This window comes from Taudactylus pleione, unplaced genomic scaffold (assembly GCF_031769625.1).
Source record: "Taudactylus pleione unplaced genomic scaffold, aTauple2 ptg000109l, whole genome shotgun sequence".
NCBI classification, from domain to species: Eukaryota; Metazoa; Chordata; class Amphibia; order Anura; family Myobatrachidae; genus Taudactylus; species Taudactylus pleione.
The window spans coordinates 13,974,836-14,002,500 of record NW_028284511.1 but is presented as its reverse complement, the minus strand read 5'-3'; the positions used below and the strand labels follow the sequence as shown (position 1 = coordinate 14,002,500).

Sequence of the window (27,665 nt, the reverse complement as noted above, 5' to 3'; positions counted from 1 at the left end):
ACTCTACATGTGCAAGCAGACTCAGGATAATGACTACTAATGAATACAAATAACTCTATAAAAATGTCCGGCTGTAACATTTTGAAATAATTCCACCATATTAATCCTAAAGTTGGAAAGCCATGGAAAGCATGACCAATTTTGTATCTGTATTATATACACACCACACTAACATATAAAAGCTCATTTTAAAATGCATTTAAATAAATTGATTCAAAGTGTCTACCAGGTATGCCTCAATTATAGATATTGCATATATATCAGAATAGGCCATTTGTAAAAAGTGGATTTTTGGAGAAAGAGATACAATTAATAAAATGCAATGACATATTGGATTTTATTTGCTAAAAAAAGTTAGAAATTGCCATGTATTACTTTTTACAGTTTTAGAAACATTTCTATTCACCAATTTACATAGGTGTCCTACACTACTTCTACAGGTTTTCATAAATGTCCCCATAAATAATACAGAAAAGGATTCAACATCACAATAGATAGGACCAACTGAAATAAAACATTATACATAAGCTTACATTTTAAATTGTCATATTAGTGTTAAAGTATAATGAAAACCAAAGTTGAAGTGTTCCTTTATAAGGCAGGTGGATAAAATATTTTGTTTTGTGTTAACCTGGCCTTTCTCCTACAGCTCTTTAGGAAGTAAAGTAATACATTCCTAGTCTATTATAGACGACTATGAGTACTTTGCCAATTTTATGTGACTGTCTTGATGCAATCTTGAAGAACCTTAAGATGACCATAAACACAACAATTGTAATTGAAAAAAGTACATTTACCGGAAAAGATTTGAAATTTGCTGTATATCGTTTTCAATCCTCAACCAGAAACCAAAATGTGTATAAAAGCTCTTAACCAAATGGCTCCATAACTCAGGGGTTAGAGCACTGGTCTTGTAAACCAGGGGTCGTGAGTTCAAATCTCACTGGGGCCTGATGCTTCAATTTTGTTAAAAGTTGCTAAAACTTAAGTTGCAGCACCCTATATTGCAATACTTCGCTTTACTACGCTAAATGAGAAGATGATGTATATAGCCAAATTGGAAAGACACTTATCACATTCAGTCTAATCTATTGACTGGTTTCAAGCGCATATTTGAAATTATTTGTGTTATCTTTTATTGGACCAATTTCCTTACAAACTGATACTCCCAGCATGGTTATTCACCATCATTATAAAATTTATATAAAAGATTTCCAATAATCTTTCTTTAAAAAGAGCATTTAAAGCACATATCAACATGCACTGCATAGATCAGAATTCATCTTGCTCAATTGATACCGATTTTTTGAACTGACATACATAGGTGCCAATAGATATAACTGAAGGCTGATTTGAACATGAAAGCATATACACTCTACATGTGCAAGCAGACTCAGGATAATGACTACTAATGAATACAAATAACTCTATAAAAATGTCCGGCTGTAACATTTTGAAATAATTCCACCATATTAATCCTTAAGTTGGAAAGCCATGGAAAGTATGACCAATTTTGTATCTGTATTATATACACACCACACTAACATATAAAAGCTCATTTTAAAATGCATTTAAATAAATTGATTCAAAGTGTCTACCAGGTATGCCTCAATTATAGATATTGCATATATATCAAAATAGGCCATTTGTAAAAAGTGGATTTTTGGACAAAGAGTTACAATTAATAAAATGCAATGACATATTGGATTTTATTTGCTAAAAAAAGTTAGAAATTGCTATGTATTACTTTTTACAGTTTTAGAAACTTTTCTATTCACCAATTTACATAGGTGTCCTACACTACTTCTACATGTTTTCATAAATGTCCCCATAAATAATACAGAAAAGGATTCAACATCACAATAGATAGGACCAACTGAAATAAAACATTATACATAAGCTTACATTTTAAATTGTCATATTAGTGTTAAAGTATAATGAAAACCAAAGTTGAAGTGTTCCTTTAGAAGGCAGGTGGATAAAATATTTTGTTTTATGATAACCTGGCCTTTCTCCTACAGCTCTTTAGGAAGTAAAGTAATACATTCCTAGTCTATTATAGACGACTATGAGTACTTTGCCAATTTTATGTGACTGTCTTGATGCAATCTTGAAGAACCTTAAGATGACCATAAACACAACAATTGTAATTGAAAAAAGTACATTTACCGGAAAAGATTTGAAATTTGCTGTATATCGTTTTCAATCCACAACCAGAAACCAAAATGTGTATAAAAGCTCTTAACCAAATGGCTCCATAGTTCAGGGGTTAGAGCACTGGTCTTGTAAACCAGGGGTTGTGAGTTCAAATCTCACTGGGTCCTGATGCTTCCTTTTTGTTAAAAGTTGCTAAACTTAAGTTGCAGCACCCTATATTGCAATACTTCGCTTTACTATGCTAAATGAGAAGATGATGTATATAGCCAAATTGGAAAGACACTTATCACATTCAGTCTAATCTATTGACTGGTTTCAAGCGCATATTTGAAATTATTTGTGTTATCTTTTATTGGACCAATTTCCTTACAAACTGATACTCCCAGCATGGTTATTCACCATCATTATAAAATTTATATAAAAGATTTCCAATAATCTTTCTTTAAAAAGTGCATTTAAAGCACATATCAACATGCACTGCATAGATAAGAATTCATCTTGCTCAATTGATACCGATTTTTTGAACTGACATACATAGGTGCCAATAGATATAACTGAAGGCTGATTTGAACATGAAAGCATATACACTCTACATGTGCAAGCAGACTCAGGATAATGACTACTAATGAATACAAATATCTCTATAAAAATGTCCGGCTGTAACATTTTGAAATAATTCCACCATATTAATCCTAAAGTTGGAAAGCCATGGAAAGTATGACCAATTTTGTATCTGTATTATATACACACCACACTAACATATAAAAGCTCATTTTAAAATGCATTTAAATAAATTGATTCAAAGTGTCTACCAGGTATGCCTCAATTATAGATATTGCATATATATCAGAATAGGCCATTTGTAAAAAGTGGATTTTTGGACAAAGAGTTACAATTAATAAAATGCAATGACATATTGGATTTTATTTGCTAAAAAAAGTTAGAAATTGCTATGTATTACTTTTTACAGTTTTAGAAACATTTCTATTCACCAATTTACATAGGTGTCCTACACTACTTCTACATGTTTTCATAAATGTCCCCATAAATAATACAGAAAAGGATTCAACATCACAATAGATAGGACCAATTGAAAGAAAACATTATACATAAGCTTACATTTTAAATTGTCATATTAGTGTTAAAGTATAATGAAAACCAAAGTTGAAGTGTTCCTTTATAAGGCAGGTGGATAAAATTTTTTGTTTTGTGTTAACCTGGCCTTTCTCCTACAGCTCTTTAGGAAGTAAAGTAATACATTCCTAGTCTATTATAGACGACTATGAGTACTTTGCCAATTTTATGTGACTGTCTTGATGCAATCTTAAAGAACCTTAAGATGACATTAAACACAACAATTGTAATTCAAAAACGTACATTTACCAGAAACGATTTGAAATTTGCTGTAAATCGTTTTCAATCCTCAACCAGACACCAAAATGTGTATAAAAACCCTTAACCAAATGGCTCCAGAGCTCAGGGGTTAGAGCACTGGTCTTTTAAACCAGGGTTCAAAATTCCCTGGGGCTTAATGCTTCTTTATTGTTACAGTTGCTAAATCTTAAGTTGCAGCACCCTATATTGCAATACTCTGCTTTAGTACGCTAAATGAGAAGATGATGTATACACCCACTTGTATAGCCAAATTGGAAAGACACTTATCACATTCAGTCTAATCTATTGACTGGTTTCAAGCGCATATTTGAAAATATTTGTATTATCTTTTATTGGACCAATTTCCTTCAAACTGATACTCCCAGCATTGTTATTCACCATCATTATAAAATTAATATAAAAGATTTCCAATAATCTTACTTTAAAAAGAGCACTTAAAGCACATATCAACATGCACTGCATAGAGGAGATTTCATCTTGCTCAATTGATACCGATATTTTTAACTGATATACATAGGTGCCAATAGATATAACTGAAGGCTGATTTGAACATGTAAGCATATATACTCTACACCTGCAAGCAGACTCAGGGTAATAACTACAAATAACTCTATAAATATATCCGGCTATAACATTTTGAAATAATTCCACCATATTGAACCTAAAGTTGGAAAGCCATGGAAAGTATGACCAATTTTGTATCTGTATTATATGCACACCACACTAACATAAAAAAGCTCATTTTAAAATGCATTTAAATAATTTGATTCAAAGTGTCTACCATGTATGCCTCAATTATAGATATTGCATATATATCAGAATGGGCCATTTGTATTAAGTGGATTTTTGGACAAAGAGATACAATTAATATAATCCAATGACATATTGGATTTTATTTGCTAAAAAAAGTTAGAATTTGCTCTGAATTACTTTTTATAGTTTTAGAATCATTTCTATTCACATAGGTGTCCTCCACTACTTCTACATTTTTTCATAAATGTCCCCATAAATTATACAGTAAAGGATTCAACATCACAATAGATAGGACCAACTGGAAGAAAACTGTATTCATAAGCCTACATTTTTAAATTGTCATATTAGTGTTAAAGTATAATGAAAACCAAAGTTGAAGTGTTCCTTTACAAGGCTGGTGGATAAAATATTTTGTTTTATGTTAACCTGGCCTCTCTCCTTCAGCTCTTTAAGAAGTAAAGTAATACTGTCAGGGCTCAGCCGGGGATCGGCTCCCGCTTACCGCGCCGCCGGATTCCCCTGTCATCCTGGGTGGTCGGGCAGCAGGCGCGGCGGCGGGGGAGAAGCTGAGCATTCTATCCGCTTGCAGTGGCTTCCTGGTGGGCTGGTGTCTGACATTGCAATTCCGGACATGGGCACCGCCATGACAGTCGGCCCATGTGACAGTATCTCCTTCCCAGGATAGGTGAGTGATCAGTTGACGCTGTGCATCTATCAAAGGGTTCCCCTGGGTATATAACTGTTCCACAGGTTACATGAAGTTGCCTGAACAATGGTTGTCTCCTAGCGTGCCTTAGTTGAGTTCGCGAACCAGGTTCCTAACCTTCCTTACAGCAGCAGTATTACCATTTCTACCTGTGTGCCTCCCGTCTCTGGTGAACATCCATGCAGCAGTGTATACCATCTCTACCTGTGTCCCTCCTGTCTCTAGTGAACATCCGTGCAGCAGTGTATACCATTTCTACCTGTGTGCCTCCTGTCTCTGGTGAACATCCGTGCAGCAGTGTATACCATCTCCACCTGTGTGCCTCCCGTCTCTGGTGAATATCCGTGCAGCAGTGGATTCCACCCCTACATGTGTGCCTTCTATCTCTGGTGATTTCTCAAGTAACCGTGAGTCCCTCTCCACTTGAATTTCTTCTTGATATTTGATCTACGTGTCAAGGTGTAGTTACTGTACGGTTAGGGTATTGCTTAGTGCCTATCCAGGCATAACCTCTCTGGGCCACGGGTGTTGTGTCACTATTCCCGCAGGGCTTGGGTACCTGGTCAAAGGACCGCGACCTGATCACAGGGTGCACCTAAGCCCAAATCCCAATTGGAGGGGTCACTGGCGAACACCATCCTGTAGGTTAGATTCCGCACCTTTGCCCAGGTCTCGCCAACACTCAAGACCTGTGGATGAGGAGAACATATATCCAGGCCCCTCATCTCCGCTTCCTCCCACAACCTAGGCACACCACGTCTCATACTCCAGCCTCAGACATGACAAATACATTCCTAGTCCATTATAGACGACTACGACTACTTTGCCAATTTTATATGACTGGCTTGATGCAATCTTGAAGAACCTTAAGATGACCATAAACACAACAATTGTAATTGAAAAAAGTTCATTTACCGGAAAAGATTTGAAATTTGCTGTATATCGTTTTCAATCCTCAACCAGAAACCAAAATGTGTATAAAAACACTTAACCAAATGGCTTTATAGCTCAGAGGATATTGCACTGGTCTTGTTAACCAGGGGTCATGAGTTCACTGGGGCCTAATGCTTCCTTTTTGTTACAGCTGCTAAAACTTAAGATGCAGCACCCTATATTGCAGTACTCTGCTTTAGTATACTAAATGAAAAGATGATGAATATACACACTTGTATAGCCAAATTGGAAAGAGACATATCACATTCAGTCTAATCTATTGACTGGTTTCAAGAAAATATTTGTGTTATCTTTTATTGGACCAATTTCCTTCAAACTGATACTCCTAACACGGTTATTCACTATCATTATAAAATTAATATATAGGCTTCCAATTATTTTACTTTAAAAAGAGCATTTAAAGCACATATCAACATGCATTGCATAGAGCAGATTTCATTTTGCTCAATTGATACCGATATTTTGAACTGATACATAGGTGCCAATAGATATAACTGAAGGCAGATTTAAATATATATGCATAAATACTCTCCATATGCAAGCAGACTCAGGGTAATGACCAGTAATGACTTCAAATTACTCTATAAAGATGTCCGGCTGTAACATTTTGAAATAATTCCACCATATTAATCCTAAAGTTGGAAAGCCTTGGAAAGTATGACCAATTTTGTATCTGTATTATATACACTCCACAGTAACATAAGAAAGCTCATTTTAAAATGCATTTAAATAATTTGATTCAAAGTGTCAACCAGGTATGCCTCAATTATAGATATTGCATATATATCAGAAGAGGACATTTGTAAAAAATGGATTTTTGGACAAAGAGATACAATTAATAAAATCCAATGACATATTGGATTTTATTTGCTAAAAATGTTAGAAATTGCTATGAATTACTTTTTACAGTTTTAGAATCATTTCTATTCACCAATTTACATAGGTGTCTTCCACTACTTCTACATTTTTTCATAAATGTCCCCATAGATAATACAGTAAAGGAATCAACATCAGAATAAATAGGACCAACTGAAAGAGAACAGTATACATAAGCCAACATTTTAAATTGTCATATTACTGTTAAAGTATAATGAAAACCAAAGTTGAAGTGTTCCTTTATAAGGCAGGAGGATAAAATATTTTGTTTTATGTTAACCTGGCCTTTCTCCTACAGCTCTTTAAGAAGCAAAGTAATACATTCCTAGTTCATTATAGACGACTAAAACTACTTTTCCAATTTTTGTGACTGTCTTGATGCAATCTTGAAGTACCTTAAGATGACCATAAACACAACAATTGTAATTGAAAAAAGTACATTTACCGGAAAAGATTTGATATTTGCTGTATATTGTTTTTCATCCTCAACCAGACACCAAAATGTGTATAAAAACACTTAACCAAATGGTTTCATAGCTCAGGGGTTAGAGCACTGGTCTTGCAAACCAGGTGTCATGAGTTCACTGGGACCTAATGCTTCCTTGTTGTTACAGCTGCTAAAACTTAAGATGCAGCACCCTATATTGCAGTACTCTGCTTTAGTATACTAAATGAAAAGATGATGAATATACACACTAGTATAGCCAAATTGGAAAGAGACATATCACATTCAGTCTAATCTATTGACATGTTTCACGAAAATATTTGTGTTATCTTTTATTGGACCAATTTCCTTCAAACTGATACTCCTAACATGGTTATTCACTATCATTATAAAATTAATATAAAAGATTTCCAATTATTTTAATTTAAAAAGAGTATTTAAAGCACATATCAAGATACATTGCATAGAGCAGATTTCATTTTGCTCAATTGATACCGATATTTTGAATTGATACATAGGTGCCAAAAGATATAACTGAAGGCAGATTTGAACATATAAGCTTATATACTCTGCACCTGCAAGCAGACTCAGGGTAATGACCAGTAATGACTTCAAATAACTCTATAAAGATGTCCGGCTATGTCATTTTGAAATAATTCCACCCTATGGATCCTAAAGTTGGAAAGCCATGGTAAATTTGACCAATTTTGTATCTGTATTATATACACTCCACACTAACATAAGAAAGCTCATTTTAAAATGCATTTAAATAATTTGATTCAAAGTGTCTACATTTGTAAAAAGTGAATTTTTGGACAAAGAGATATAATTAATAAAATCCAATGAGATATCTTATTTTATTTGCTAAAAAAAGTTAGAAATTGAATTACTTTTTACAGTTGTAGAATCATTTCTATTCACCAATTTACATAGGTGTCTTCCACTACTTCTACATGTTTTCATAAATGTCCCCATAAATAATACAGTAAAGGAATCAACATCACAATAAATAGTACCAACTGAAAGAAAACAGTATACATAAGCCTACATTTTAAATTGTCATATTAGTGTTAAAGTATAATGAAAACCAAAGTTGAAGTGTTCCTTTATAAGGCAGGAGGATAAAATATTTTGTTTTATGTTAACCTGGCCTCTCTCCTACAGCTCTTTAAGGAGCAATGTAATACATTCCTAGTCCATTATAGACGGCTACAACTACTTTGCCAATTTTATGTGACTGTCTTGATACAATCTTGAAGAACCTTAAGATGACCATAAACACAACAATTGTAGTAGAAAAAAGTACATTTACCCGAAAAGATTTGAAAATTGATGTATATTGTTTTCCATCCTCAACCAGACACCAAAATGTGTATAAAAACACTTAACCAAATGGCTCCATAGCTCAGGGGTTAGAGCACTGGTCTCGTAAACCAGGGGTCGGGAGTTCACCTGTCACTGGGGTCTAATTCTTCTTTATTGTTACAGCTGCTAAAACTTAATTTGCAGCACCCTATATTGCAATACTCTGCTTTAGTATGCTAAATGAGAAGATGATGAATACACACACTTGTATAGCCAAATGGGAAAGACAATTATCACATTCAGTCTAATCTATTGACTAGTTTCAAGAGCATGTTTGAAAATATTTGTGTAATCTTTTATTGGATCAATTTCCTTCAAACTGATACTGCCAGCATGGTTATTCACCATCATTGTAAAATTAATATTAAAGATTTCTAATTATTTAATTTAAAAAGAGCATTTAAAGCACATATCAACATGCATTGCATAGAGCAGATTTCATCTTGCTCAATTGATACCGATATTTTGAACTGATATACATAGGTGACAATAGATATAACTGATGGCTGATTTGAACATGTAAGCATATATACTCTACACGTGCAAGCAGACTCAGGGTAATGATCACTAATGACTACAAATAACTCTATAAAGATGTGCAGCTGTAACATTTTGAAATAATTCCACCCTATGGATCCTAAAGTTGGAAAGCCATGGAAACTTTGACCAAATTTGTATCTATATTATATACACACGACACTAACAGAAAACAGCCAATTTTAAAATTAATTTTAAGAATTTGATTCAAAGTGTCTACCAGGTATACCTCAATTATAGATATTGCATATATATCAGAATAGGCCATATGTAAAAAGAGGATTTTTGGACAAAGAGATACAATTAATAAAATCCAATGACATATTGGATTTTATTTGCTAAAAAAGTTAGAAATTGCTATGAATTACTTTTTACAGTTTTAGAATCATTTCTATTCACCAATTTACATAGGTGTCTTCCACTACTTCTACATGTTTTCATAAATGTCCCCATAAATAATACAGTAAAGAAATCAACATCACAATAAATAGGACCAAGTGAAAGAAACAGTATACATAATCCTACATTTTAAATTGACATATTAGTGTTAAAGTATAATGAAAACCAAAGTTGAAGTGTTCCTTTATAAGGCAGGAGGATAAAATATTTTGTTTTATGTTAACCTGGCCTCTCTCCTACAGCTCTTTAAGAAGGAAAGTAATACATTCCTAGTCCATTATAGACGACTACAACTGCTTTTCCAAGTTTTGTGACTGTCTTGATGCAATCTTGAAGTACCTTAAGATGACCATAAACACAACAATTGTAGTAGAAAAAAGTAAATTTAAACGAAAAGATTTGAAAATTGATGTATATTGTTTTCCATCCTCAACCAGAAACCAAAATGTGTATAAAAACACTTAACCAAATGGTTTCATAGCACAGGGGTTAGAGCACTGGTCTCGTAAACCAGGGGTCGTGAGTTCAACTCTCACTGGGGCCTAATTCTTCTTTATTGTTACAGCTGCTACAACTTAAGTTGCAGCACCCTATATTGCAATACTCTGCTTTAGTACACTAAAAGAAAAGATGATGAATAGCCAAATTGGAAAGATACATATCACATTCAGTCTAATCTATTGAATTGTTTCAAGAAAATATTTGTGTTATCTTTTACAATTTCCTTCAAACTGATACTCCTAACATGGTTATTCACTATCATTATAAAATTAATATAAAAGATTTCCAATTATTTTAATTTAAAAAGAGTATTTAAAGCACATATCAAGATACATTGCATAGAGCAGATTTCATTTTGCTCAATTGATACCGATATTTTGAATTGATACATAGGTGCCAAAAGATATAACTGAAGGCAGATTTGAACATATAAGCTTATATACTCTGCACCTGCAAGCAGACTCAGGGTAATGACCAGTAATGACTTCAAATAACTCTATAAAGATGTCCGGCTATGTCATTTTGAAATAATTCCACCCTATGGATCCTAAAGTTGGAAAGCCATGGTAAATTTGACCAATTTTGTATCTGTATTATATACACTCCACACTAACATAAGAAAGCTCATTTTAAAATGCATTTAAATAATTTGATTCAAAGTGTCTACATTTGTAAAAAGTGAATTTTTGGACAAAGAGATATAATTAATAAAATCCAATGAGATATTGTATTATATTTGCTAAAAAAAGTTAGAAATTGAATTACTTTTTACAGTTGTAGAATCATTTCTATTCACCAATTTACATAGGTGTCTTCCACTACTTCTACATGTTTTCATAAATGTCCCCATAAATAATACAGTAAAGGAATCAACATCACAATAAATAGTACCAACTGAAAGAAAACAGTATACATAAGCCTACATTTTAAATTGTCATATTAGTGTTAAAGTATAATGAAAACCAAAGTTGAAGTGTTCCTTTATAAGGCAGGAGGATAAAATATTTTGTTTTATGTTAACCTGGCCTCTCTCCTACAGCTCTTTAAGAAGCAATGTAATACATTCCTAGTCCATTATAGACGGCTACAACTACTTTGCCAATTTTATGTGACTGTCTTGATACAATCTTGAAGAACCTTAAGATGACCATAAACACAACAATTGTAGTAGAAAAAAGTACATTTACCCGAAAAGATTTGAAAATTGATGTATATTGTTTTCCATCCTCAACCAGACACCAAAATGTGTATAAAAACACTTAACCAAATGGCTCCATAGCTCAGGGGTTAGAGCACTGGTCTTGTAAACCAGGGGTCGGGAGTTCACCTGTCACTGGGGTCTAATTCTTCTTTATTGTTACAGCTGCTAAAACTTAATTTGCAGCACCCTATATTGCAATACTCTGCTTTAGTATGCTAAATGAGAAGATGATGAATACACACACTTGTATAGCCAAATGGGAAAGACAATTATCACATTCAGTCTAATCTATTGACTAGTTTCAAGAGCATGTTTGAAAATATTTGTGTAATCTTTTATTGGATCAATTTCCTTCAAACTGATACTGCCAGCATGGTTATTCACCATCATTGTAAAATTAATATTAAAGATTTCTAATTATTTAATTTAAAAAGAGCATTTAAAGCACATATCAACATGCATTGCATAGAGCAGATTTCATCTTGCTCAATTGATACCGATATTTTGAACTGATATACATAGGTGACAATAGATATAACTGATGGCTGATTTGAACATGTAAGCATATATACTCTACACGTGCAAGCAGACTCAGGGTAATGATCACTAATGACTACAAATAACTCTATAAAGATGTGCAGCTGTAACATTTTGAAATAATTCCACCCTATGGATCCTAAAGTTGGAAAGCCATGGAAACTTTGACCAAATTTGTATCTATATTATATACACACGACACTAACAGAAAACAGCCAATTTTAAAATTAATTTAAAGAATTTGATTCAAAGTGTCTACCAGGTATACCTCAATTATAGATATTGCATATATATCAGAATAGGCCATATGTAAAAAGAGGATTTTTGGACAAAGAGATACAATTAATAAAATCCAATGACATATTGGATTTTATTTGCTAAAAAAGTTAGAAATTGCTATGAATTACTTTTTACAGTTTTAGAATCATTTCTATTCACCAATTTACATAGGTGTCTTCCACTACTTCCTACATTTTTTCATAAATGTCCCCATAGATAATACAGTAAAGGAATCAACATCACAATAAATAGGACCAACTGAAAGAGAACAGTATACATAAGCCTACATTTTAAATTGTCATATTACTGTTAAAGTATAATGAAAACGAAAGTTGAAGTGTTCCTTTATAAGGCAGGAGGATAAAATATTTTGTTTTATGTTAACCTGGCCTTTCTCCTACAGCTCTTTAAGAAGCAAAGTAATACATTCCTAGTCCATTATAGACGACTACAACTACTTTTCCAATTTTTGTAACTGTCTTGATGCAATCTTGAAGTACCTTAAGTTGACCATAAACACAACAATTGTAATTGAAAAAAGTACATTTACCGGAAAAGATTTGATATTTGCTGTATATTGTTTTCCATCCTCATTCAGACTCCAAAATGTGTATAAAAACACTTAACCAAATGGTTTCATAGCTCAGGGGTTAGAGCAATGGTCTTGTAAACCAGGTGTCATGAGTTCACTGGGACCTATTGCTTCCTTGTTGTTACAGCTGCTAAAACTTTAGATGCATCACCCTATATTGCAATACTCTGCTTTAGTACACTAAATGAAAAGATGATGAATATACATACTTGTAGAGCCAAATTGGAAAGATACATATCACATTCAGTCTAATCTATTGACTTGTTTCAAGAAAATATTTGTGTTATCTTTTATTGGACCAATTTCCTTCAAACTGATACTCCTAACATGGTTATTCACTATCATTATAAAATTAATATAAAAGATTTCCAATTATTTTAATTTAAAAAGAGTATTTAAAGCACATATCAAGATGCATTGCATAGAGCAGATTTCATTTTGCTCAATTGATACCGATATTTTGAACTGATACATAGATGCCAATAGATATAACTGAAGGCAGATTTGAACATATAAGCATATATACTCTGCACCTGCAAGCAGACTCAGGGTAATGACCAGTAATGACTTCAAATAATTCTATAAAGATGTCCGGCTATAACATTTTGAAATAATTCCACCCTATGGATCCTAAAGTTGGAAAGCCATGGTAAATATGACCAATTTTGTATCTGTATTATATACACTCCACACTAACATAAGAAAGCTCATTTTAAAATGCATTTAAATAATTTGATTCCAAGTGTATACATTTGTAAAAAGTGAATTTTTGGACAAAGAGATATAATTAATAAAATCCAATGAGATATTGTATTTTATTTGCTTAAAAAAGTTAGAAATTGAATTACTTTTTACAGTTGTAGAATCATTTCTATTCACCAATTTACATAGGTGTCTTCCACTACTTCTACATGTTTTCATAAATGTCCCCATAAATAATACAGTAAAGGAGTCAACATGACAAAAAATAGGACCAACTGAAAGAAAACAGTATACATAAGCCTACATTTTAAATTGTCATATTAGTGTTAAAGTATAATGAAAACCAAAGTTGAAGTGTTCCTTTATATGGCAGGAGGATACAATATTTTGTTTTATGTTAACCTGGCCTCTCTCCTACAGCTCTTTAAGAAGCAATGTAATACATTCCTAGTCCATTATAGACGACTACAACTACTTTGCCAATTTTATGTGACTCTCTTGATACAATCTTGAAGAACCTTAAGATGACCATAAACACAACAATTGTAGTAGAAAAAAGTACATTTACCCGAAAAGATTTGAAAATTGATGTATATTGTTTTCCATCCTCAACCAGAAACCAAAATGTGTATAAGAACACTTGACCAAATGGCTCCATAGCTCAGGGGTTAGAGCACTGGTCTCGTAAACCAGGGGTCATGAGTTCAACTCTCGCTGGGGCCTAATTCTTCTTTATTGTTACAGCTGCTAAAACTTAAGTTGCAGCTCCCTATATTGCAATACTCTGCTTTAGTACACTAAATGAAAAGATGATGAATATACATACTTGTATAGCCAAATTGGAAAGATACATATCACATTCAGTCTAATCTATTGACTTGTTTCAAGAAAATATTTGTGTTATCTTTTATTGGACCAATTTCCTTCAAACTGATACTCCTAACATGGTTATTCACTATCATTATAAAATTAATATAAAAGATTTCCAATTATTTTAATTTAAAAAGAGTATTTAAAGCACATATCAAGATACATTGCATAGAGCAGATTTCATTTTGCTCAATTGATACCGATATTTTGAACTGATACATAGATGCCAAAAGATATAACTGAAGGCAGATTTGAACATATAAGCATATATACTCTGCACCTGTAAGCAGACTCAGGGTAATGACCAGTAATGACTTCAAATAACTCTATAAAGCTGTCCGGCTATGTCACTTTGAAATAATTCCACCCTATGGATCCTAAAGTTGGAAAGCCAAGGTAAATTTGACCAATTTTGTATCTGTATTATATGCACTCCACACTAACATAAGAAAGCTCATTTTAAAATGCATTTAAATAATTTGATTCAAAGTGTCTACATTTGTAAAAAGTGAATTTATTGGATTTTATTTGCTAAAAAAGTTAGAAATTGCTATGAATTACTTTTTACAGTTTTAGAATCATTTCTATTCACCAATTTACATAGTTGTCTTCCACTACTTCTACATTTTTTCATAAATGTCCCCATAGATAATACAGTAAAGGAATCAACATCACAATAAATAGGACCAACTGAAAGAGAACAGTATACATATGCCTACATTTTTTTAAATTGTCATATTAGTGTGAAAGTATAATGAAAACCAAAGTTGAAGTGTTCCTTTATAAGGCAGGAGGATAAAATATTTTGTTTTATGTTAACATGGCCTTTCTCCTACAGCACTTTAAGAAGCAAAGTAATACATTCCTAGTCCATTATAGACGACTACAACTACTTTTCCAATTTTTGTGACTGTCTTGATGTAATCTTGAAGTACCTTAAGATTACCATAAACACAACAATTGTAATTGAAAAAAGTACATTTACCCGAAAAGATTTGATATTTGCTGTATATTGTTTTCCATCCTCAACCAGACACCAAAATGTGTATAAAAACACTTAACCAAATGGTTTCATAGCTCAGGGGTTAGAGCACTGGTGTTGTAAACCAGGTGTCTTGAGTTCACTGGGACCTAATGCTTCCTTGTTGTTACAGCTGCTAAAACTTAAGATGCAGCACCCTATATTGCAATACTCTGCGTTAGTACACTAAATGAAAAGATGATGAATATACATACTTGTATAGCCAAATTGGAAAGATACATATCACATTCAGTCTAATCTATTGACTTGTTTCAAGAAAATATTTGTGTTATCTTTTATTGGACCAATTTCCTTCAAACTGATACTCCTAACATGGTTAGTCACTTTCATTATAAAATTAATTTAAAAGATTTCCAATTATTTTAATTTAAAAAGAGTATTTAAAGCACATATCAAGATACATTGCATAGAGCAGATTTCATTTTGCTCAATTGATACCGATATTTTGAACTGATACATAGATGCCAAAAGATATAACTGAAGGCAGATTTGAACATAAAAGCATATATACTCTGCACCTGTAAGCAGACTCAGGGTAATGACCAGTAATGACTTCAAATAACTCTATAAAAAAGTCCAGCTATAACATTTTGAAATAATTCCACCCTATGGATCCTAAAGTTGGAAAGCCATGGTAAATATGACTGATTTTGTATCTGTATTATATACACTCTACACTAACATAAGAAAGTTCATTTTAAAATGTATTTAAATAATTTGATTCAAAGTGTCTACATTTGTAAAAAGTGAATTTTTGGACAAAGAGATATAATTAATAAAATCCAATGAGATATTGTATTTTATTTGCTAAAAAAAGTTAGAAATTGAATTACTTTTTACAGTTGTCGAATCATTTCTATTCACCAATTTACATAGGTGTCTTCCACTATTTCTACATGTTTTCATAAATGTCCCCTTAAATAATACAGTAAAGAAGTCAACATCACAATAAATAGGACCAACTGAAAGAAAACAGTATACATAAGCCTACATTTTAAATTGTCATATTAGTGTTAAAGTATAATGAAAACCAAAGTTGAAGTGTTCCTTTATAAGGCAGGAGGATAAAATATTTTGTTTTATGTTAACCTGGCCTCTCTCCTACAGCTCTTTAAGAAGCAATGTAATACATTCCTAGTCCATTATAGACGGCTACAACTACTTTGCCAATTTTATGTGACTGTCTTGATACAATCTTGAAGAACCTTAAGATGACCATAAACACAACAATTGTAGTAGAAAAAAGTACATTTACCTGAAAAGATTTGAAAATTGATGTATATTGTTTTCCATCCTCAACCAGAAACCAAAATGTGTATAAAAACACTTAACCAAATGGCTCCATAGCTCAGGGGTTAGAGCACTGGTCTCATAAACCAGGGGTCGGGAGTTCACCTGTCACTGGGGTCTAATTCTTCTTTATTGTTACAGCTGCTAAAACTTAATTTGCAGCACCCTATATTGCAATACTCTGCTTTAGTATGCTAAATGAGAAGATGATGAATACACACACTTGTATAGCCAAATGGGAAAGACAATTATCACATTCAGTCTAATCTATTGACTAGTTTCAAGAGCATGTTTGAAAATATTTGTGTAATCTTTTATTGGATCAATTTCCTTCAAACTGATACTGCCAGCATGGTTATTCACCATCATTGTAAAATTAATATTAAAGATTTCCAATTATTTTAATTTAAAAAGAGCATTTAAAGCACATATCAACATGCATTGCATAGAGCAGATTTCATCTTGCTCAATTGATACCGATATTTTGAACTGATATACATAGGTGACAATAGATATAACTGTAGGCTGATTTGAACATGTAAGCATATATACTCTACACGTGCAAGCAGACTCAGGGTAATGACCACTAATGACTACAAATAACTCTATAAAGATGTGCAGCTGTAACATTTTGAAATAATTCCACCCTATGGATCCTAAAGTTGGAAAGCCATGGAAACTTTGACCAAATTTGTATCTATATTATATACACACCACACTAACATAAAACAGCCAATTTTAAAATTAATTTAAAGAATTTGATTCAAAGTGTCTACCAGGTATACCTCAATTATAGATATTGCATATTTATCAGAATAGGCCATATGTAAAAAGTGGATTTTTGGACAAAGAGATACAATTAATAAAATCCAATGACATATTGGATTGTATTTGCTAAAAAAGTTAGAAACTGCTATGAATTACTTTTTACAGTTTTAGAATCATTTCTATTCACCAATTTACATAGGTGTCTTCCACTACTTCTACATGTTTTCATAAATGTCCCCATAAATAATACAGTAAAGGAATCAACATGACAATAAATAGTACCAACTGAAAGAAAACAGTATACATAAGCCTACATTTTAAATTGTCATATTAGTGTTAAAGTATAATGAAAACCAAAGTTGAAGTGTTCCTTTATAAGGCAGGAGGATAAAATATTTTGTTTTATGTTAACCTGGCCTCTCTCCTACAGCTCTTTAAGAAGCAATGTAATACATTCCTAGTCCATTATAGACGGCTACAACTACTTTGCCAATTTTATGTGACTGTCTTGATACAATCTTGAAGAACCTTAAGATGACCATAAACACAACAATTGTAGTAGAAAAAAGTACATTTACCCGAAAAGATTTGAAAATTGATGTATATTGTTTTCCATCCTCAACCAGAAACCAAAATATGTATAAAAACACTTAACCAAATGGCTCCATAGCTCAGGGGTTAGAGCACTGGTCTCATAAACCAGGGGTCGGGAGTTCACCTGTCACTGGGGTCTAATTCTTCTTTATTGTTACAGCTGCTAAAACTTAATTTGCAGCACCCTATATTGCAATACTCTGCTTTAGTATGCTAAATGAGAAGATGATGAATACACACACTTGTATAGCCAAATGGGAAAGACAATTATCACATTCAGTCTAATCTATTGACTAGTTTCAAGAGCATGTTTGAAAATATTTGTGTAATCTTTTATTGGATCAATTTCCTTCAAACTGATACTGCCAGCATGGTTATTCACCATCATTGTAAAATTAATATTAAAGATTTCTAATTATTTAATTTGAAAAGAGCATTTAAAGCACATATCAACATGCATTGCATAGAGCAGATTTCATCTTGCTCAATTGATACCGATATTTTGAACTGATATACATAGGTGACAATAGATATAACTGTAGGCTGATTTGAACATGTAAGCATATATACTCTACACGTGCAAGCAGACTCAGGGTAATGACCACTAATGACTACAAATAACTCTATAAAGATGTGCAGCTGTAACATTTTGAAATAATTCCACCCCATGGATCCTAAAGTTGGAAAGCCATGGAAACTTTGACCAAATTTGTATCTATATTATATACACACGACACTAACAGAAAACAGCCAATTTTAAAATTAATTTAAAGAATTTGATTCAAAGTGTCTACCAGGTATACCTCAATTATAGATATTGCATATATATCAGAATAGGCCATATGTAAAAAGTGGATTTTTGGACAAAGAGATACAATTAATAAAATCCAATGACATATTGGATTTTATTTGCTAAAAAAGTTAGAAATTGCTATGAATTACTTTTTACAGTTTTAGAATCATTTCTATTCACCAATTTACATAGGTGTCTTCCACTACTTCTACATTTTTTCATAAATGTCCCCATAGATAATACAGTAAAGGAATCAACATCACAATAAATAGGACCAACTGAAAGAGAACAGTATACATAAGCCTACATTTTAAATTGTCATATTAGTGTTAAAGTATAATGAAAACGAAAGTTGAAGTGTTCCTTTATAAGGCAGGAGGATAAAATATTTTGTTTTATGTTAACCTGGCCTTTCTCCTACAGCTCTTTAAGAAGCAAAGTAATACATTCCTAGTCCATTATAGACGACTACAACTACTTTTCCAATTTTTGTATCTGTCTTGATGCAATCTTGAAGTACCTTAAGTTGACCATAAACACAACAATTGTAATTGAAAAAAGTACATTTACCGGAAAAGATTTGATATTTGCTGTATATTGTTTTCCATCCTCATTCAGACTCCAAAATGTGTATAAAAACACTTAACCAAATGGTTTCATAGCTCAGGGGTTAGAGCACTGGTCTTGTAAACCAGGTGTCATGAGTTCACTGGGACCTATTGCTTCCTTGTTGTTACAGCTGCTAAAACTTTAGATGCATCACCCTATATTGCAATACTCTGCTTTAGTACACTAAATGAAAAGATGATGAATATACATACTTGTATAGCCAAATTGGAAAGATACATATCACATTCAGTCTAATCTATTGACTTGTTTCAAGAAAATATTTGTGTTATCTTTTATTGGACCAATTTCCTTCAAACTGATACTCCTAACATGGTTATTCACTATCATTATAAAATTAATATAAAAGATTTCCAATTATTTTAATTTAAAAAGAGTATTTAAAGCACATATCAAGATGCATTGCATAGAGCAGATTTCATTTTGCTCAATTGATACCGATATTTTGAACTGATACATAGATGCCAATAGATATAACTGAAGGCAGATTTGAACATATAAGCATATATACTCTGCACCTGCAAGCAGACTCAGGGTAATGACCAGTAATGACTTCAAATAACTCTATAAAGATGTCCGGCTATAACATTTTGAAATAATTCCACCCTATGGATCCTAAAGTTGGAAAGCCATGGTAAATATGACCAATTTTGTATCTGTATTATATACACTCCACACTAACATAAGAAAGCTCATTTTAAAATGCATTTAAATAATTTGATTCAAAGTGTATACATTTGTAAAAAGTGAATTTTTGGACAAAGAGATATAATTAATAAAATCCAATGAGATATTGTATTTTATTTGCTAAAAAAAGTTAAAAATTGAATTACTTTTTACAGTTGTAGAATCATTTCTATTCACCAATTTGCATAGGTGTCTTCCACTACTTCTACATTTTTTCATAAATGTCCCCATAAATAATACAGTAAAGGAATCAACATCACAATAAATAGGACCAACTGAAAGAAAACAGTATACATAAGCCTACATTTTAAATTGTCATATTAGTGTTAGAGTATAATGAAAACCAAAGTTCAAGTGTTCCTTTATAAGGCAGGAGGATAAAATAATTTGTTTTATGTTAACCTGGCCTTTCTCCTACAGCTCTTTAAGAAGCAAAGTAATACATTCCTAGTCCATTATAGACGACAACAACTACTTTTCCAATTTTTGTGACTGTCTTGATGCAATCTTGAAGAACCTTAAGATGACCATAAACACAACAATTGTAGTAGAAAAAAGTACATTTACCCGAAAAGATTTGAAAATTGATGTATATTGTTTTCCATCCTCAACCAGAAACCAAAATGTGTATAAAAACACTTAACCAAATGGCTCCATAGCTCAGGGGTTAGAGCACTGGTCTCGTAAACCAGGGGTCGGGAGTTCACCTGTCACTGGGGTCTAATTCTTCTTTATTGTTACAGCTGCTAAAACTTAATTTGCAGCACCCTATATTGCAATACTCTGCTTTAGTATGCTAAATGAGAAGATGATGAATACACACACTTGTATAGCCAAATGGGAAAGACAATTATCACATTCAGTCTAATCTATTGACTAGTTTCAAGAGCATGTTTGAAAATATTTGTGTAATCTTTTATTGGATCAATTTCCTTCAAACTGATACTGCCAGCATGGTTATTCACCATCATTGTAAAATTAATATTAAAGATTTCTAATTATTTAATTTAAAAAGAGCATTTAAAGCACATATCAACATGCATTGCATAGAGCAGATTTCATCTTGCTCAATTGATACCGATATTTTGAACTGATATACATAGGTGACAATAGATATAACTGTAGGCTGATTTGAACATGTAAGCATATATACTCTACACGTGCAAGCAGACTCAGGGTAATGACCACTAATGACTACAAATAACTCTATAAAGATGTGCAGCTGTAACATTTTGAAATAATTCCACCCCATGGATCCTAAAGTTGGAAAGCCATGGAAACTTTGACCAAATTTGTATCTATATTATATACACACGACACTAACAGAAAACAGCCAATTTTAAAATTAATTTAAAGAATTTGATTCAAAGTGTCTACCAGGTATACCTCAATTATAGATATTGCATATATATCAGAATAGGCCATATGTAAAAAGTGGATTTTTGGACAAAGAGATACAATTAATAAAATCCAATGACATATTGGATTTTATTTGCTAAAAAAGTTAGAAATTGCTATGAATTACTTTTTACAGTTTTAGAATCATTTCTATTCACCAATTTACATAGGTGTCTTCCACTACTTCTACATTTTTTCATAAATGTCCCCATAGATAATACAGTAAAGGAATCAACATCACAATAAATAGGACCAACTGAAAGAGAACAGTATACATAAGCCTACATTTTAAATTGTCATATTAGTGTTAAAGTATAATGAAAACGAAAGTTGAAGTGTTCCTTTATAAGGCAGGAGGATAAAATATTTTGTTTTATGTTAACCTGGCCTTTCTCCTACAGCTCTTTAAGAAGCAAAGTAATACATTCCTAGTCCATTATAGACGACTACAACTACTTTTCCAATTTTTGTATCTGTCTTGATGCAATCTTGAAGTACCTTAAGTTGACCATAAACACAACAATTGTAATTGAAAAAAGTACATTTACCGGAAAAGATTTGATATTTGCTGTATATTGTTTTCCATCCTCATTCAGACTCCAAAATGTGTATAAAAACACTTAACCAAATGGTTTCATAGCTCAGGGGTTAGAGCACTGGTCTTGTAAACCAGGTGTCATGAGTTCACTGGGACCTATTGCTTCCTTGTTGTTACAGCTGCTAAAACTTTAGATGCATCACCCTATATTGCAATACTCTGCTTTAGTACACTAAATGAAAAGATGATGAATATACATACTTGTATAGCCAAATTGGAAAGATACATATCACATTCAGTCTAATCTATTGACTTGTTTCAAGAAAATATTTGTGTTATCTTTTATTGGACCAATTTCCTTCAAACTGATACTCCTAACATGGTTATTCACTATCATTATAAAATTAATATAAAAGATTTCCAATTATTTTAATTTAAAAAGAGTATTTAAAGCACATATCAAGATGCATTGCATAGAGCAGATTTCATTTTGCTCAATTGATACCGATATTTTGAACTGATACATAGATGCCAATAGATATAACTGAAGGCAGATTTGAACATATAAGCATATATACTCTGCACCTGCAAGCAGACTCAGGGTAATGACCAGTAATGACTTCAAATAACTCTATAAAGATGTCCGGCTATAACATTTTGAAATAATTCCACCCTATGGATCCTAAAGTTGGAAAGCCATGGTAAATATGACCAATTTTGTATCTGTATTATATACACTCCACACTAACATAAGAAAGCTCATTTTAAAATGCATTTAAATAATTTGATTCAAAGTGTATACATTTGTAAAAAGTGAATTTTTGGACAAAGAGATATAATTAATAAAATCCAATGAGATATTGTATTTTATTTGCTAAAAAAAGTTAAAAATTGAATTACTTTTTACAGTTGTAGAATCATTTCTATTCACCAATTTGCATAGGTGTCTTCCACTACTTCTACATTTTTTCATAAATGTCCCCATAAATAATACAGTAAAGGAATCAACATCACAATAAATAGGACCAACTGAAAGAAAACAGTATACATAAGCCTACATTTTAAATTGTCATATTAGTGTTAGAGTATAATGAAAACCAAAGTTCAAGTGTTCCTTTATAAGGCAGGAGGATAAAATAATTTGTTTTATGTTAACCTGGCCTTTCTCCTACAGCTCTTTAAGAAGCAAAGTAATACATTCCTAGTCCATTATAGACGACAACAACTACTTTTCCAATTTTTGTGACTGTCTTGATGCAATCTTGAAGAACCTTAAGATGACCATAAACACAACAATTGTAGTAGAAAAAAGTACATTTACCCGAAAAGATTTGAAAATTGATGTATATTGTTTTCCATCCTCAACCAGAAACCAAAATGTGTATAAAAACACTTAACCAAATGGCTCCATAGCTCAGGGGTTAGAGCACTGGTCTCGTAAACCAGGGGTCGGGAGTTCACCTGTCACTGGGGTCTAATTCTTCTTTATTGTTACAGCTGCTAAAACTTAATTTGCAGCACCCTATATTGCAATACTCTGCTTTAGTATGCTAAATGAGAAGATGATGAATACACACACTTGTATAGCCAAATGGGAAAGACAATTATCACATTCAGTCTAATCTATTGACTAGTTTCAAGAGCATGTTTGAAAATATTTGTGTAATCTTTTATTGGATCAATTTCCTTCAAACTGATACTGCCAGCATGGTTATTCACCATCATTGTAAAATTAATATTAAAGATTTCTAATTATTTAATTTGAAAAGAGCATTTAAAGCACATATCAACATGCATTGCATAGAGCAGATTTCATCTTGCTCAATTGATACCGATATTTTGAACTGATATACATAGGTGACAATAGATATAACTGTAGGCTGATTTGAACATGTAAGCATATATACTCTACACGTGCAAGCAGACTCAGGGTAATGACCACTAATGACTACAAATAACTCTATAAAGATGTGCAGCTGTAACATTTTGAAATAATTCCACCCCATGGATCCTAAAGTTGGAAAGCCATGGAAACTTTGACCAAATTTGTATCTATATTATATACACACGACACTAACAGAAAACAGCCAATTTTAAAATTAATTTAAAGAATTTGATTCAAAGTGTCTACCAGGTATACCTCAATTATAGATATTGCATATATATCAGAATAGGCCATATGTAAAAAGTGGATTTTTGGACAAAGAGATACAATTAATAAAATCCAATGACATATTGGATTTTATTTGCTAAAAAGTTAGAAATTGCTATGAATTACTTTTTACAGTTTTAGAATCATTTCTATTCACCAATTTACATAGGTGTCTTCCACTACTTCTACATTTTTTCATAAATGTCCCCATAGATAATACAGTAAAGGAATCAACATCACAATAAATAGGACCAACTGAAAGAGAACAGTATACATAAGCCTACATTTTAAATTGTCATATTAGTGTTAAAGTATAATGAAAACGAAAGTTGAAGTGTTCCTTTATAAGGCAGGAGGATAAAATATTTTGTTTTATGTTAACCTGGCCTTTCTCCTACAGCTCTTTAAGAAGCAAAGTAATATTTCCTAGTCCATTATAGACGACTACAACTACTTTTCCAATTTTTGTATCTGTCTTGATGCAATCTTGAAGTACCTTAAGTTGACCATAAACACAACAATTGTAATTGAAAAAAGTACATTTACCGGAAAAGATTTGATATTTGCTGTATATTGTTTTCCATCCTCATTCAGACTCCAAAATGTGTATAAAAACACTTAACCAAATGGTTTCATAGCTCAGGGGTTAGAGCACTGGTCTTGTAAACCAGGTGTCATGAGTTCACTGGGACCTATTGCTTCCTTGTTGTTACAGCTGCTAAAACTTTAGATGCATCACCCTATATTGCAATACTCTGCTTTAGTACACTAAATGAAAAGATGATGAATATACATACTTGTATAGCCAAATTGGAAAGATACATATCACATTCAGTCTAATCTATTGACTTGTTTCAAGAAAATATTTGTGTTATCTTTTATTGGACCAATTTCCTTCAAACTGATACTCCTAACATGGTTATTCACTATCATTATAAAATTAATATAAAAGATTTCCAATTATTTTAATTTAAAAAGAGTATTTAAAGCACATATCAAGATGCATTGCATAGAGCAGATTTCATTTTGCTCAATTGATACCGATATTTTGAACTGATACATAGATGCCAATAGATATAACTGAAGGCAGATTTGAACATATAAGCATATATACTCTGCACCTGCAAGCAGACTCAGGGTAATGACCAGTAATGACTTCAAATAACTCTATAAAGATGTCCGGCTATAACATTTTGAAATAATTCCACCCTATGGATCCTAAAGTTGGAAAGCCATGGTAAATATGACCAATTTTGTATCTGTATTATATACACTCCACACTAACATAAGAAAGCTCATTTTAAAATGCATTTAAATAATTTGATTCAAAGTGTATACATTTGTAAAAAGTGAATTTTTGGACAAAGAGATATAATTAATAAAATCCAATGAGATATTGTATTTTATTTGCTAAAAAAAGTTAGAAATTGAATTACTTTTTACAGTTGTAGAATCATTTCTATTCACCAATTTGCATAGGTGTCTTCCACTACTTCTACATTTTTTCATAAATGTCCCCATAAATAATACAGTAAAGGAATCAACATCACAATAAATAGGACCAACTGAAAGAAAACAGTATACATAAGCCTACATTTTAAATTGTCATATTAGTGTTAGAGTATAATGAAAACCAAAGTTCAAGTGTTCCTTTATAAGGCAGGAGGATAAAATAATTTGTTTTATGTTAACCTGGCCTTTCTCCTACAGCTCTTTACGAAGCAAAGTAATACATTCCTAGTCCATTATAGACGACAACAACTACTTTTCAAATTTTTGTGACTGTCTTGATGCAATCTTGAAGAACCTTAAGATGACCATAAACACAACAATTGTAGTAGAAAAAAGTACATTTACCCGAAAAGATTTGAAAATTGATGTATATTGTTTTCCATCCTCAACCAGAAACCATAATGTGTATAAAAACACTTAACCAAATGGCTCCATAGCTCAGGGGTTAGAGCACTGGTCTCGTAAACCAGGGGTCGGGAGTTCACCTGTCACTGGGGTCTAATTCTTCTTTATTGTTACAGCTGCTAAAACTTAATTTGCAGCACCCTATATTGCAATACTCTGCTTTAGTATGCTAAATGAGAAGATGATGAATACACACACTTGTATAGCCAAATGGGAAAGACAATTATCACATTCAGTCTAATCTATTGACTAGTTTCAAGAGCATGTTTGAAAATATTTGTGTAATCTTTTATTGGATCAATTTCCTTCAAACTGATACTGCCAGCATGGTTATTCACCATCATTGTAAAATTAATATTAAAGATTTCTAATTATTTAATTTGAAAAGAGCATTTAAAGCACATATCAACATGCATTGCATAGAGCAGATTTCATCTTGCTCAATTGATACCGATATTTTGAACTGATATACATAGGTGACAATAGATATAACTGTAGGCTGATTTGAACATGTAAGCATATATACTCTACACGTGCAAGCAGACTCAGGGTAATGACCACTAATGACTACAAATAACTCTATAAAGATGTGCAGCTGTAACATTTTGAAATAATTCCACCCCATGGATCCTAAAGTTGGAAAGCCATGGAAACTTTGACCAAATTTGTATCTATATTATATACACACGACACTAACAGAAAACAGCCAATTTTAAAATTAATTTAAAGAATTTGATTCAAAGTGTCTACCAGGTATACCTCAATTATAGATATTGCATATATATCAGAATAGGCCATATATAAAAAGTGGATTTTTGGACAAAGAGATACAATTAATAAAATCCAATGACATATTGGATTTTATTTGCTAAAAAAGTTAGAAATTGCTATGAATTACTTTTTACAGTTTTAGAATCATTTCTATTCACCAATTTACATAGGTGTCTTCCACTACTTCTACATTTTTTCATAAATGTCCCCATAGATAATACAGTAAAGGAATCAACATCACAATAAATAGGACCAACTGAAAGAGAACAGTATACATAAGCCTACATTTTAAATTGTCATATTAGTGTTAAAGTATAATGAAAACGAAAGTTGAAGTGTTCCTTTATAAGGCAGGAGGATAAAATATTTTGTTTTATGTTAACCTGGCCTTTCTCCTACAGCTCTTTAAGAAGCAAAGTAATACATTCCTAGTCCATTATAGACGACTACAACTACTTTTCCAATTTTTGTATCTGTCTTGATGCAATCTTGAAGTACCTTAAGTTGACCATAAACACAACAATTGTAATTGAAAAAAGTACATTTACCGGAAAAGATTTGATATTTGCTGTATATTGTTTTCCATCCTCATTCAGACTCCAAAATGTGTATAAAAACACTTAACCAAATGGTTTCATAGCTCAGGGGTTAGAGCACTGGTCTTGTAAACCAGGTGTCATGAGTTCACTGGGACCTATTGCTTCCTTGTTGTTACAGCTGCTAAAACTTTAGATGCATCACCCTATATTGCAATACTCTGCTTTAGTACACTAAATGAAAAGATGATGAATATACATACTTGTATAGCCAAATTGGAAA

The 27,665-nt window shown here is 32.2% G+C and overlaps 4 non-coding genes across 4 annotated transcripts; all 4 read left to right on the top strand.

Annotated features, from left to right (window-relative positions):
- The first annotated feature begins 879 nt into the window (after nucleotides 1-879).
- TRNAT-UGU (transfer RNA threonine (anticodon UGU)) lies at nucleotides 880-952 on the top strand. The gene has a single exon. It is a non-coding gene; the product is annotated as a tRNA-Thr (tRNA).
- A 1,299-nt stretch (nucleotides 953-2,251) lies between these two features.
- Nucleotides 2,252-2,324, top strand: TRNAT-UGU (transfer RNA threonine (anticodon UGU)). Its single transcript has one exon. It is a non-coding gene; the product is annotated as a tRNA-Thr (tRNA).
- A 7,734-nt stretch (nucleotides 2,325-10,058) lies between these two features.
- On the top strand, nucleotides 10,059-10,131 carry TRNAT-CGU (transfer RNA threonine (anticodon CGU)). Its single transcript has one exon. It is a non-coding gene; the product is annotated as a tRNA-Thr (tRNA).
- Nucleotides 10,132-14,049: 3,918 nt separating this feature from the next.
- Nucleotides 14,050-14,122, top strand: TRNAT-CGU (transfer RNA threonine (anticodon CGU)). The gene has a single exon. It is a non-coding gene; the product is annotated as a tRNA-Thr (tRNA).
- Nucleotides 14,123-27,665: the final 13,543 nt, after the last annotated feature.